At 46.3% G+C, this 9,887-nt stretch overlaps 1 non-coding gene across 1 annotated transcript; it reads right to left on the minus strand.

Moving 5' to 3' along the window:
• Window positions 1-654: 654 nt before the first annotated feature.
• Window positions 655-742, minus strand: LOC111817801. The gene has a single exon (XR_002821915.1). It is a non-coding gene; the product is annotated as a small nucleolar RNA SNORD116 (small nucleolar RNA).
• Between the last annotated feature and the right edge of the window lie 9,145 nt (window positions 743-9,887).

The following is a 9,887-nucleotide window of genomic DNA, read 5'->3' on the forward strand; positions in this document are numbered from 1 at the left end:
TATTAGTTTTCTGTCTGAGGAGTGACTGGCAAAAATTGCTTCTCGTTCTGGATGTTGTCTCTTCACTCTAACTGATTTTTCTGCTACATGGAAGGATTTTAGTCTGATATAATCCCACTTGTTGATGCTTGGTACTATTTCTTGTGCAGCTGAGGTTCTGTTTAGAAGGTCCTTTCCTACACCTATGTCTTCAAATGTTGTTTCTGTTCTGTCCTCCAACACGTGATGTTCATATCTTGATCCATTTTGATTTGAATTAGTACATCATGAGACACAAGGCTGCGGCTTCAGCCTTCTGCAGAGAGCCAGTTTTCCCGGCAGAAAGGAGGACCAGAAGAAGAAATAAGAAGCAGGAGGGGAGGGATTTAAAAGAGAAACAAGCTGTATTATGCATGTGTGCCCGCTTTGCAAGATGGCTGTAAAATGCGCATACTGCAAACAGGTACTAATAATTAAAAAAAAAAAAAATGGTGGTTGCTGGAGTGAAGGGAGCCAGCAAAATTTGACTACGAAAGTGTGTGAGGAATTTTCTGGAGTGAGAAGAACACTCGAATGTACGTGCCTGACAGTGTGAGCCTCGCAAGTGTGTCAATGTGTCAAAATTCAGGACGCCTCACACTTAGGATTTGTGCGTTTTTCTCCATGTAATTCCATGCTAACTTCACCAAGAGACCGGCGGTCTTAAGTTGTCACTCATTTTGCTCAACTCCAAGGAATGCAGTGGGGGCATCAGCATCCGAGCACACTCAGGGACGCCGCAGCTGTGTTTGCTGCTCTATGTGGAAGACCCAAAGGGCCTCATCAGTCTTCCCGTAGAAGTCCTTGAAGTCCTGTAGATTCTTCATTGCCGTGCTTTCGGGAACAGCTGAGAAACTAAAGGGCGATTCTTTACGTAAGCTAGTTTTGATCAGTTTCAGACATAGTGAATAAATAAGATCTTTTGTAGTCTAGAATGCTAATTAAATAAATAGAATTTTTTTAAACTGTAGGTCGATGATTTTCAGCAAGGTTTTCCCCACCTAAATAGCATGACAAAGTCAGAACACAAGGGCTTCTAAAATTTAGATTGAGCTGCCAACCCAACTCTCGTAAACTCCTTTGCGGTGGCCCCTAACTCTTAGGCGCAGACCGGGCAGGCACCCTGTGGAATGGGCTGGATCCAGCTGTCCCCGTGGCCAGCTTAGTTTCTGCAGGGATGTGTGCATTTGGAGTCCTGCTGTAACTCCACCGGCTCCTCCTTCTTTGTTTGTATCTGGCTGACAGTGCGCACCTGACACACCTCCATTTTGCAATATCAAAGGGCCAGGAAGATTTTAATTAATCCTTCTCTGCCTTCACATCTAAAAGCTAAAAGACACTTTAATAAGAAGGCAGTAGCACCCAAATAAATAATAAATAAATCCAGCATTAAAATAAATAAAAAATAAAATCAGTGGGGCTCATAAGCAGATGCAACTACTCAACTCAGTGCAATAAGAAATAGAATTATATGTGCAGCATACACAGTAGATGAAGCACCTCCACAGATGCCAGACTGACTACACAGAGATGAGAAGTGTCGCAGTGACAGACCTGTGGCCATATCTTCCCAGTGCCAACAACGGTAGCGCCTGACTTCAAGAAAAGAGCAAATGATGTGCTGCACGTTACCATCAGCTCCCCGCACCCAGTGAGGAGGCCAAGCACTTCACTCCATAAGGAGCGTTCTTTCAGTGTATGTGAATGGTAATTATGTGATGGAAAGCAGGTGGGTTGCCTGACATTATGCTGGGGGACAGTAAGTATGCAACAGGGGCTGGGACAAGCTTGGGAGCAGCAGCACCAACCACAGGATACTCTTGTAACGAATGACACAGAGCAAAAACTTCCTGTGAGCCCAGCTCTGTGCTGGTTGAGCCATTGACATGACTTAAAAAAATGCAAGCACACATACGTACAAATGATCAGAAACAAGCGCTTGTAGACATTTCAGCATCCAGAAAGCAAAACAATGGAGAGAGCCCTATGAGTCTCAGGTGCTCAAAGGTGTACATGGAATGAGTAAGTGATTAAACACAAATAAATCACAAAGTAAATATGTCAGAGACCAAAATGAGAACAAGCTCTTCCACACTACAGGGGCATTCTTGGTATTGGGGTCATATTCGACTAGTTCTTTTTTCTTCCATGGGGAAATTAGGCAGAACAGAAATGGGGGCACAGTTCAGGGAAGGGTTTCTCAATCTTGAAACTACGGACTGTGAGGCTGGATAATTCTTTGATGGGAGGGACAGTGCCCTTACGGCTTGGCTTGATGGTTCATCCTGATGACCACTGATTGTCTGGGAGGCAACTATGAGCTGAGGGAAGTGTACTTCTCAGTGTGTCTAGTGAACCATGGGAGCTTGACCTTGGGACTGGATGTGGTCACTTTTGCTTCCTCCCTGCTTGCTGCTGCCTAGATGCTGAGTTCGGCAGTCTTCTCTACCACATCCTTCTGCTGCAAGGCTCCTGCCTCAGAGCCAGCTGACAGTGGGCTGAATGCTCTAAGACTGAGAGCCAAAGTCGACCTCTCCCCTAAGTCCTGTGTGTGTTTCTGGTATTGTCTCGGCAGTTGTAAGCTGAGCAGCACAGATGGCTTTTAGCAGCAAGTAGACTTTGTCTTCTATCCAAGCCATTGCTCTACCTGTCCCCATGGTGCAACAAAAATGTGTCCACTGTCCAATACTCTGTGCAGGTGAAACTTTCTTATTTCTGCAGACCACTGCATTCACCAGATTAGGGCTTCATCCATTCTGTGCTGGGCAGGTCATTTCACTCCCATCTAACCTTACTTTCTTCTACCACACTAACTTCTGACTTTGGGGAACTGAATGATTTGCTTCCATTTTATTCCTCTTTCCCTGCATCCTTAGTTGTTGACTTTTTCACGTGACTAGTTCTGGTCAAGTTGATGAGCAGCTTGTCTTGCTCTCCCCACTGATCCTCTTCCTCCTCTGCCTTCACCTGACCAAAACAAGCCCAGCAATCTTGTTGGCCTAAGAAGGAGGAAACCATCTACCAGAGACCCAGAGCCACAGACGTGCAGACACCTGGGAATATCAGCTGTCTAATACAGCTGAGAGCCAGGATAGCTTGTTGTATGCCATGACTTGCCAAAGGCTAGCAGACGTGGGGAAAATAACCATACAGAAGCATCCAGGTATCAGATGGTCAATACATGTTAGATACCTTCATTCCTCCTCCCTTTCCATGCTTCAAGTATGTACGTGCCTGATTTCTTTTTGGCTGAAAGTGAGGCCCGGGATTATCAAAAGAGCCTTTCTTTCATCATTTGGGAGATGATTAAAATAATAAAAATTACAACTGGCACATTACAAATAAAAGCCAGAAATGGATATTGCAGCTCCTACAAGGCAACTGCACTTTGGATGTGCTCAGTTTCGAAAACAAGATTTGCAGTGTGCTCGGCGATCACCAAACCGGCGGCATGTGGAAAGAAGGAGCACTTCGGCTCCTCTTGGCTGTGCCTGACCTGTTCTGTCCCACGTTTGGGTTCCTAACTGGAAACGAAGAGCAACGAAGAAGTGCAGAATTGGGTCAAGTCACCACAGTGGCCTCTGAGCAGCCGTGTCCATCCTGATGATAGCAAGAAGCAGTCCTCCCCTTCTGGCTTTCTGGAAAGCTCCATGGCTCCAGATCTTGTGATTCCTGACTTTGGATGAACACTTCTGGTTCAGTGCCAGCTCCCTAGCACTTGTACAAGGCTCAAGCCTGGCTGTGTTCCTGTGTGTCCCCACTGACAGGCCAAGATGTGTTCCAGTAGAGGAAGCTGCAGGATGCACTTGCAATCTCATTCATTTACCAGATATGGGGACTGTCCTGGTTTGGGGTTTTTGTAAGGGGAACAATATAACACAGGATGCATTTTATAAGATTATGTTATAATCACACAAAAAAATATGTACAAGTCCAGAAAATCTGTCCACATGCAAACGAGGCAAGAATCCAGCTGAGGGCCTGGATCTTAATACCCTTTCTGAGTCCAGCTAAAAATTAAGGGCCCATAACAAGCCCAATGGGAGGCCTAGAGCCCATGACAATGTCTCATGCAGTCCCGCTTCACAGATCTGCACTTGGAAGGCCCAAATGCCAGTGGCAGAATCTAGAAAGTCAGCAGGATGGAGGATCCATGCTATCAGACTGAGTGATCTGAACTGGAGTCAGGAAGCAATGCTCAAGGTAAGAATCAGAGCTCCTCCGAAAGGTACCACAGCCGTCCTCAGCAGCAGTGAGGTCCCAAGTACCTCCAACAATGAGGAAAGCTGAGTTCCCATCAGGAAAGCCAATGTGACAAGCTTTCTCCAGGAGACTGAGACTGAGTAGTACACCAGCTTCCCCTCTGAAGCCAGGAAGCGATGCTCAAGGTGAGGACCAGGGCTCTCTAAAATGAACGACAGCCATCCTCAGCTACACTGAGGGCCTGAGCGCCTCCTTTAACAAGAATGGCCAACTTCGTCTGAAAGCCAGCATGACAAGGTCCCCCAGCAGAATGGCCCAGGAGCACCAATGGCTTCCAACAGCCCCAACAGCTTCTCCAAACAGCTTCTCTCCCAGCCTTCCAGAGGACCTCCCAGCATCATGCTAGTTCAATTCATCTGGGCGTAGCAAGTGGACCACCCATTAGCAATCCACCATAGGGACCTTGGGCACAGGATAACTATGACAGGCTCTCAAGATACAATGCTGAATCACACAGGTTCGGCCTTCAGGGTCTCATGGGCTGATGGACAAGTAACCTAAGAAAATTATAGCATCTTTCATGGAACCTGTCAATTTGTATCTTAAATATGGAAAGGAACTTTGCAGATGTGATCAAATTAAGGATACTGAAATGGAGAGAGACTATCCTGGGTTATTGGGCAGGCACAATGGAATCATAAGAGTCCTCATTAAAGGGACTCAGGAAAGTCAGAGTTGGAAAGGAGATGTGACAGCAGAAACACCAGTGGGACTGCTGTGGCCACAAGTCAGTGACTGCAGGAAGCCTTGAAAAGCTGGAGAAGTCAGCAAAACAATTACCTCCAGGTAGGCTGACCCCTTGATTTCAGCCCCAGAAAGCTTACGGTGGGCTTCTCACTAGCAGAACAAAGAGTATACCTGTGCTATCAGATGCCACCAAGTAGGTGTTAATTTGTTAGAGCACCCATAAGAAACTAACCCAGTGGGAAGATCCTTTCCCACTTTCAGATTTCAGATTTTATTTACTCTTTTAAGATTTTATTTACTCTTTTAAGTTCTTATAATAGTGAAACAATACAATGTTTGCCCAGATGGGTCTGATTTATTTCACTTACAAATATGATCTCTAACTGCATCCATTTACCTATGAACGTCTCGGGGCTATCTCTTCTATAGCCGAGTAGTACTCCATTGTGTAAATATCCATCTTTTTTATCCATACCTCAGTTGATGGGAATTTGGGTTTCCAGGATTTAGCTATGACAAATTGAGCTGCTATAAATATGGGTGCATGTAAATCACTGTGGTATGTTTTCAGTTCATTTAGAAAAATACTTTATGGTTTGTATCTAGGTGTCTCCTAACAGCCTCATGCAGTCGCTGGGGCAGGCTTCTGGAGTTTGAGATTGATTCATGATCCAATGCTGAGATTATGAATGTGAGTGCTGCTCCTGCCCTGCGGTGGGTAATCTGCATTACAATGTAAAGAGGGGAAAGAGGCTTGCTAGCAGCCTCAGGGGCTGCCCCTTCCTTTGATCTTTGCTGTTTTCTACCACCATGAATGCTGCCCTCTGCCATGTGCAGCTCTGCCTTAAAGCCAGCTGAGTATGGACTGAAACTTCCACTAATTGTGAACTAAGTAAACCTTTCCTTCCTTAATTTTAGGTGTCAGGTATTTTGTCCCAGCAGTGAGAAAAAGTAACTGAGACAAATACCTAGGAGAGGAGCAGCTGGATTGAGCGGGACTTCTAATCCTAGATTTTTGAGGAATCTCTACACTGATTTTCATAGTGGTCGTACTACTTTGCACCCCCATCAACAGTGGAGAAGGGTTCCTTTTTACCTACAACCCCTCCAGCATTTTGTTATTGGTTGACTTTCTGATAGTAGCCATTCTTCCTGGGGTGAGATGGAATGTCAGCATTGTTTTAATTTGCATCTCTTGAATGACCAGTGATGTTGAACATTTTTTTTCATATATCTACTTGCCATTTGTATTCTTCATTTGTGACATGTATGTTCATCTCAGGTGTCCATTTTTGGATTGGGTCTTTAAATTTGGGGAGCTTGATTTTTTTTCCAATTCTTTGTATGTTCTATGTAGAAGTCCTTTGTCTGAGGGACAGTCTAGTGTTCTGAAACAAGTTTCCTAATTATTAGCATTTATGGAGCATTTCCTGTTTCCCAGGCATGGAGCTAGTCCCCAAGCTTCAAGCATGTAAGAGCTGCCTACAGCTTATTAAATAGTTCCTCCCCAGGCTCTGGTGTCCATCAGCTTCTTGTGTTAGTGGAAAGAGATCAGACTGCATTTTTGTTACAAATAGACTCCAAGATCTCATTGGATTTTTTCCCCTAGCCTTATACCTTCTACATAAACTAGTGGGTACTGTAGGTGCTATGGGCTGAATTATAACCATAAAAGGCTCTATGAAGGTCACAGTCCCTAGCACCTATGAACATGGCCTTACCTGGAGAGAGCGTCTCTATAATGTGACCAAGTTCAGATGAGATTACTTGCTGGGCATGGTGGGAAACGCCGAGCACCCCAGGAACTAGGAGGGCTGAAGCTGAAGGGTTGCAAGTTTGATAAAGAAGTCTGGTCACCTTGGTGCAACCCTGACTCACAGAAAGAAATTACTGGAGGAGATCACTGTGGTGGCCACAACCCAAGCTAGGAAGGTCTCGACACTATGCAGAGAGAACATGGCCTTACTGACACCTGGGCTTCAGACCTCAGCCTCTAGAACTCTGAAAGAAGCCTCCTCTGCTTTTCTCATCAGCCAGCTGTGTCACCGTATTACGGAAACACTACGGAAGCAATGCTACAGCGCAGCTCCATACAGTGCCACATAACTGGAACAAGTGACCACCCTCATTGCTGCTGATGGGACCAAGAGAGAAGGGCCTTGCCTCCCCTCACATGCAGTTGACCAGAACTCAGGTGCATGTCCCTGACCCGCACCACAAGGGAGGCTAGGAGATGCATGAAACATGATAGACCTTAGTGAGCTCTATGTGTGCGTAATCCCAACATCTATAGAATAATTAAATAGATCCTCATTCCCTTTAGATCTCACAATGACCCCCATGCAACTGGACTGGACTCTACCACTTTCCACATGTCACCAGAGAGGAAGTGAAGTCCTACAGATCTTAAGGGACTTCTCTGTTATCACACCACTAATGCAGACGAGGCCAAGACGCAACTGCAGACGGCCTCACTCCGGAGTCAGTTCTGACTTCTCAGCCAGGGCTGCCTTCATGTCCATGCACCATGGAGCCCACCACTTGCAGGCATCCCCCAGGCAGTGGCTTCTGTGCTTCTATGTGGACAGTCTTCCTTCCAGCTAAGAGGCACCCCATGTCACAGCTCCAAGCTCAGAGACGGTCCAGAACAGAAGGCAGGCCACTTGGCGCACCTCAGCCGCAGTGCCATTAATGGAGTTGCTCCATGGGCAGGTATCTCAAGCCTTTGAGCAGAGCTCTATTTCCAACCAGAAGAACAATGAAGCCTGCTGGTCAGAGACTGTGGTTCAGGCTTGCCTGCATCTCAAGAAAGTAGTTGTCAGGTTTGATGTCACTCATCTCACCCAAGATATTTCAGATCAAATTTTGCTAACCCACATGGACATTTCCAAGTTGGTGAAGACCTGTCCTCAGCAGCTGGAAGAGCTGTGAGCTGCCACTTTTTTTTTTTTCTTTGGACATGACAAAAGAATGTCGGTCTGTTGGATACTGCAGAATGCAGGTTTGCAACTTAATGCTGATTTTGCCCAGAAGTAATTAGTTCATTAGCTGTGAGCACACGAGCTCATTAGAGGGGGAGGCGGCAGATGCAAATCAGTGGGCTGTGCATGTCCATCAACAATGAGGCACGCAGGAATGAGAAAGGTCCGGTTCTCACTTCCTGCCCAACATCTTCATTAAATAGAGGGTTTTGCAAGCCAATGCGTCCCTGAGATGTGCTCAGGTCAAGGGCCCTGTGTGGTGGAAGGCAGGGAGGTGGGGCCAGCAGAGAGCGCTCCCCAGGGTGTGGGCTGCACTAGGCCATTTCTTCTTCCCAAATCCAGCAGGATGCTCGAGCAGGGACCTTCATGTTCTTTTGCTGTGGCTCTGAGGCTATCCAAGAGTCTCAACAATCCAGCAACAGGGCTAGAATCTAGATCTGTGCTTTACACCACACGAAACCAACGCTATTTAAAAATGTATTTTAATGATACGAATGTATGAGGCAAGTTGCACCCCTCTTCTATGCAGCAGACAATGTGTCACAGTCCAGCAGGAACTTAACATTTTCATCTTCCTAAACATATAATGGTCAGATCATTTCCATCTTCCAAACTTTTTTAAAAAATTGGCTTAAAGTATAGTAACAGCATATGTTTATGCAGCACAATGTGATGTGCCAGCACATGTGTACAGTGTGTACTGATGGAAACAGGGTCGTTAACAAACTTTTATCTCTTCATGGTTGCTTTGTGTTGGGAGAGTTCAAACTCTTCTTTTCTGGCGTTCATGAAACATGTAATGGATTTGTTGTGAGCTGCAGTCACCCCGGTGCATGGCGGGACCCCACCAGAGCTTATTGCTGCAACCTGGTGCTGTGTGGGTACCTCTTCCCCCACTTCCCGTCATGTTTCCCCTCCTCCCGGTCTCCTCGGCCTCTGACCATCACTAATCGCTCCAGCATGCAGATCCAAGGCCCCTTGATCAGCTCTGGTTCTGTTCTCATCTGATCTGGGAGCACATTTGGAAGCATTCCTGGACAGTGCTATATTGAGCTGCAGTTTGCAAATGTTTATTTACAGGGGATTAATTAACTTTGCTATTTGCAAGGACCGAACTAAGGGAAAATTGGCTTTCTCTCAGAGTAGGTGCGGTGACATTCCAAACGGTCCGCATCCCCACACTCAAAATGTCAAAATCCTTCCAGGCCAAACCCTGAAGGCACAAATGGCACATGTTATGGTGTGCACAGAGAATGGCCCAGCAGGCTCAGGGTGTTTGAGTGGGCACTGCGGTTTCAGGTCCCTGCTTGTCCCTGAAGAGCAAAGGAGCTGTGGCCAAGACCCATCACTTCTCTGAGCTCCAGGCTTCACAGTCTCAGAAATCAACATAATGAGGCCGGAAGTTCAGCTTAAGTCCTCCTCTATAGCACAAGACCAGTTGGAGAGCATGGTAAAAAATGCCACCTCTTGTCACAGGGGAGACAGGGAAATCACTGCTTCCTGGGCCAGGTGTGTACACCCATCTCAGAGGGGAAGCTCAGTGACAGAGGGGATCAGAGCTGTCCAGCAGGAAACATAGGTCCCCTGGCAGGCTCATTCCGGGATGGCACAAGGTGGCAGGTGATTCTATAAGAGGTCAAGGCAAGAATATCTTCATGTGCAGTAAGAGCAGACGTTCTCCCAGTGCCATGAGGCTGTAGATATCTAAGGAAGAGTATGGGAGACAGAAAAAGCACTCTCAAAAAGGGACAGATAGATGTCCAGTGTCAAGCGCAATCAGAGTACACTGGCCAACCTGAAGCTCATGTGGAACTTTTTTTCTTTCCTTCACTAGTCCATCTTTCTGTCCATCCATCCATTTACCAGTCCATCCATGTACCCACTGACTCATCCACCTGCCCACCCATCCATCTATCTATCCATCCACCCATCAATCCA

The sequence above is a fragment of the Octodon degus genome, unplaced genomic scaffold (genome assembly GCF_000260255.1).
Source record: "Octodon degus isolate 3935 unplaced genomic scaffold, OctDeg1.0 scaffold00070, whole genome shotgun sequence".
Classification (NCBI taxonomy): domain Eukaryota; kingdom Metazoa; phylum Chordata; class Mammalia; order Rodentia; family Octodontidae; genus Octodon; species Octodon degus.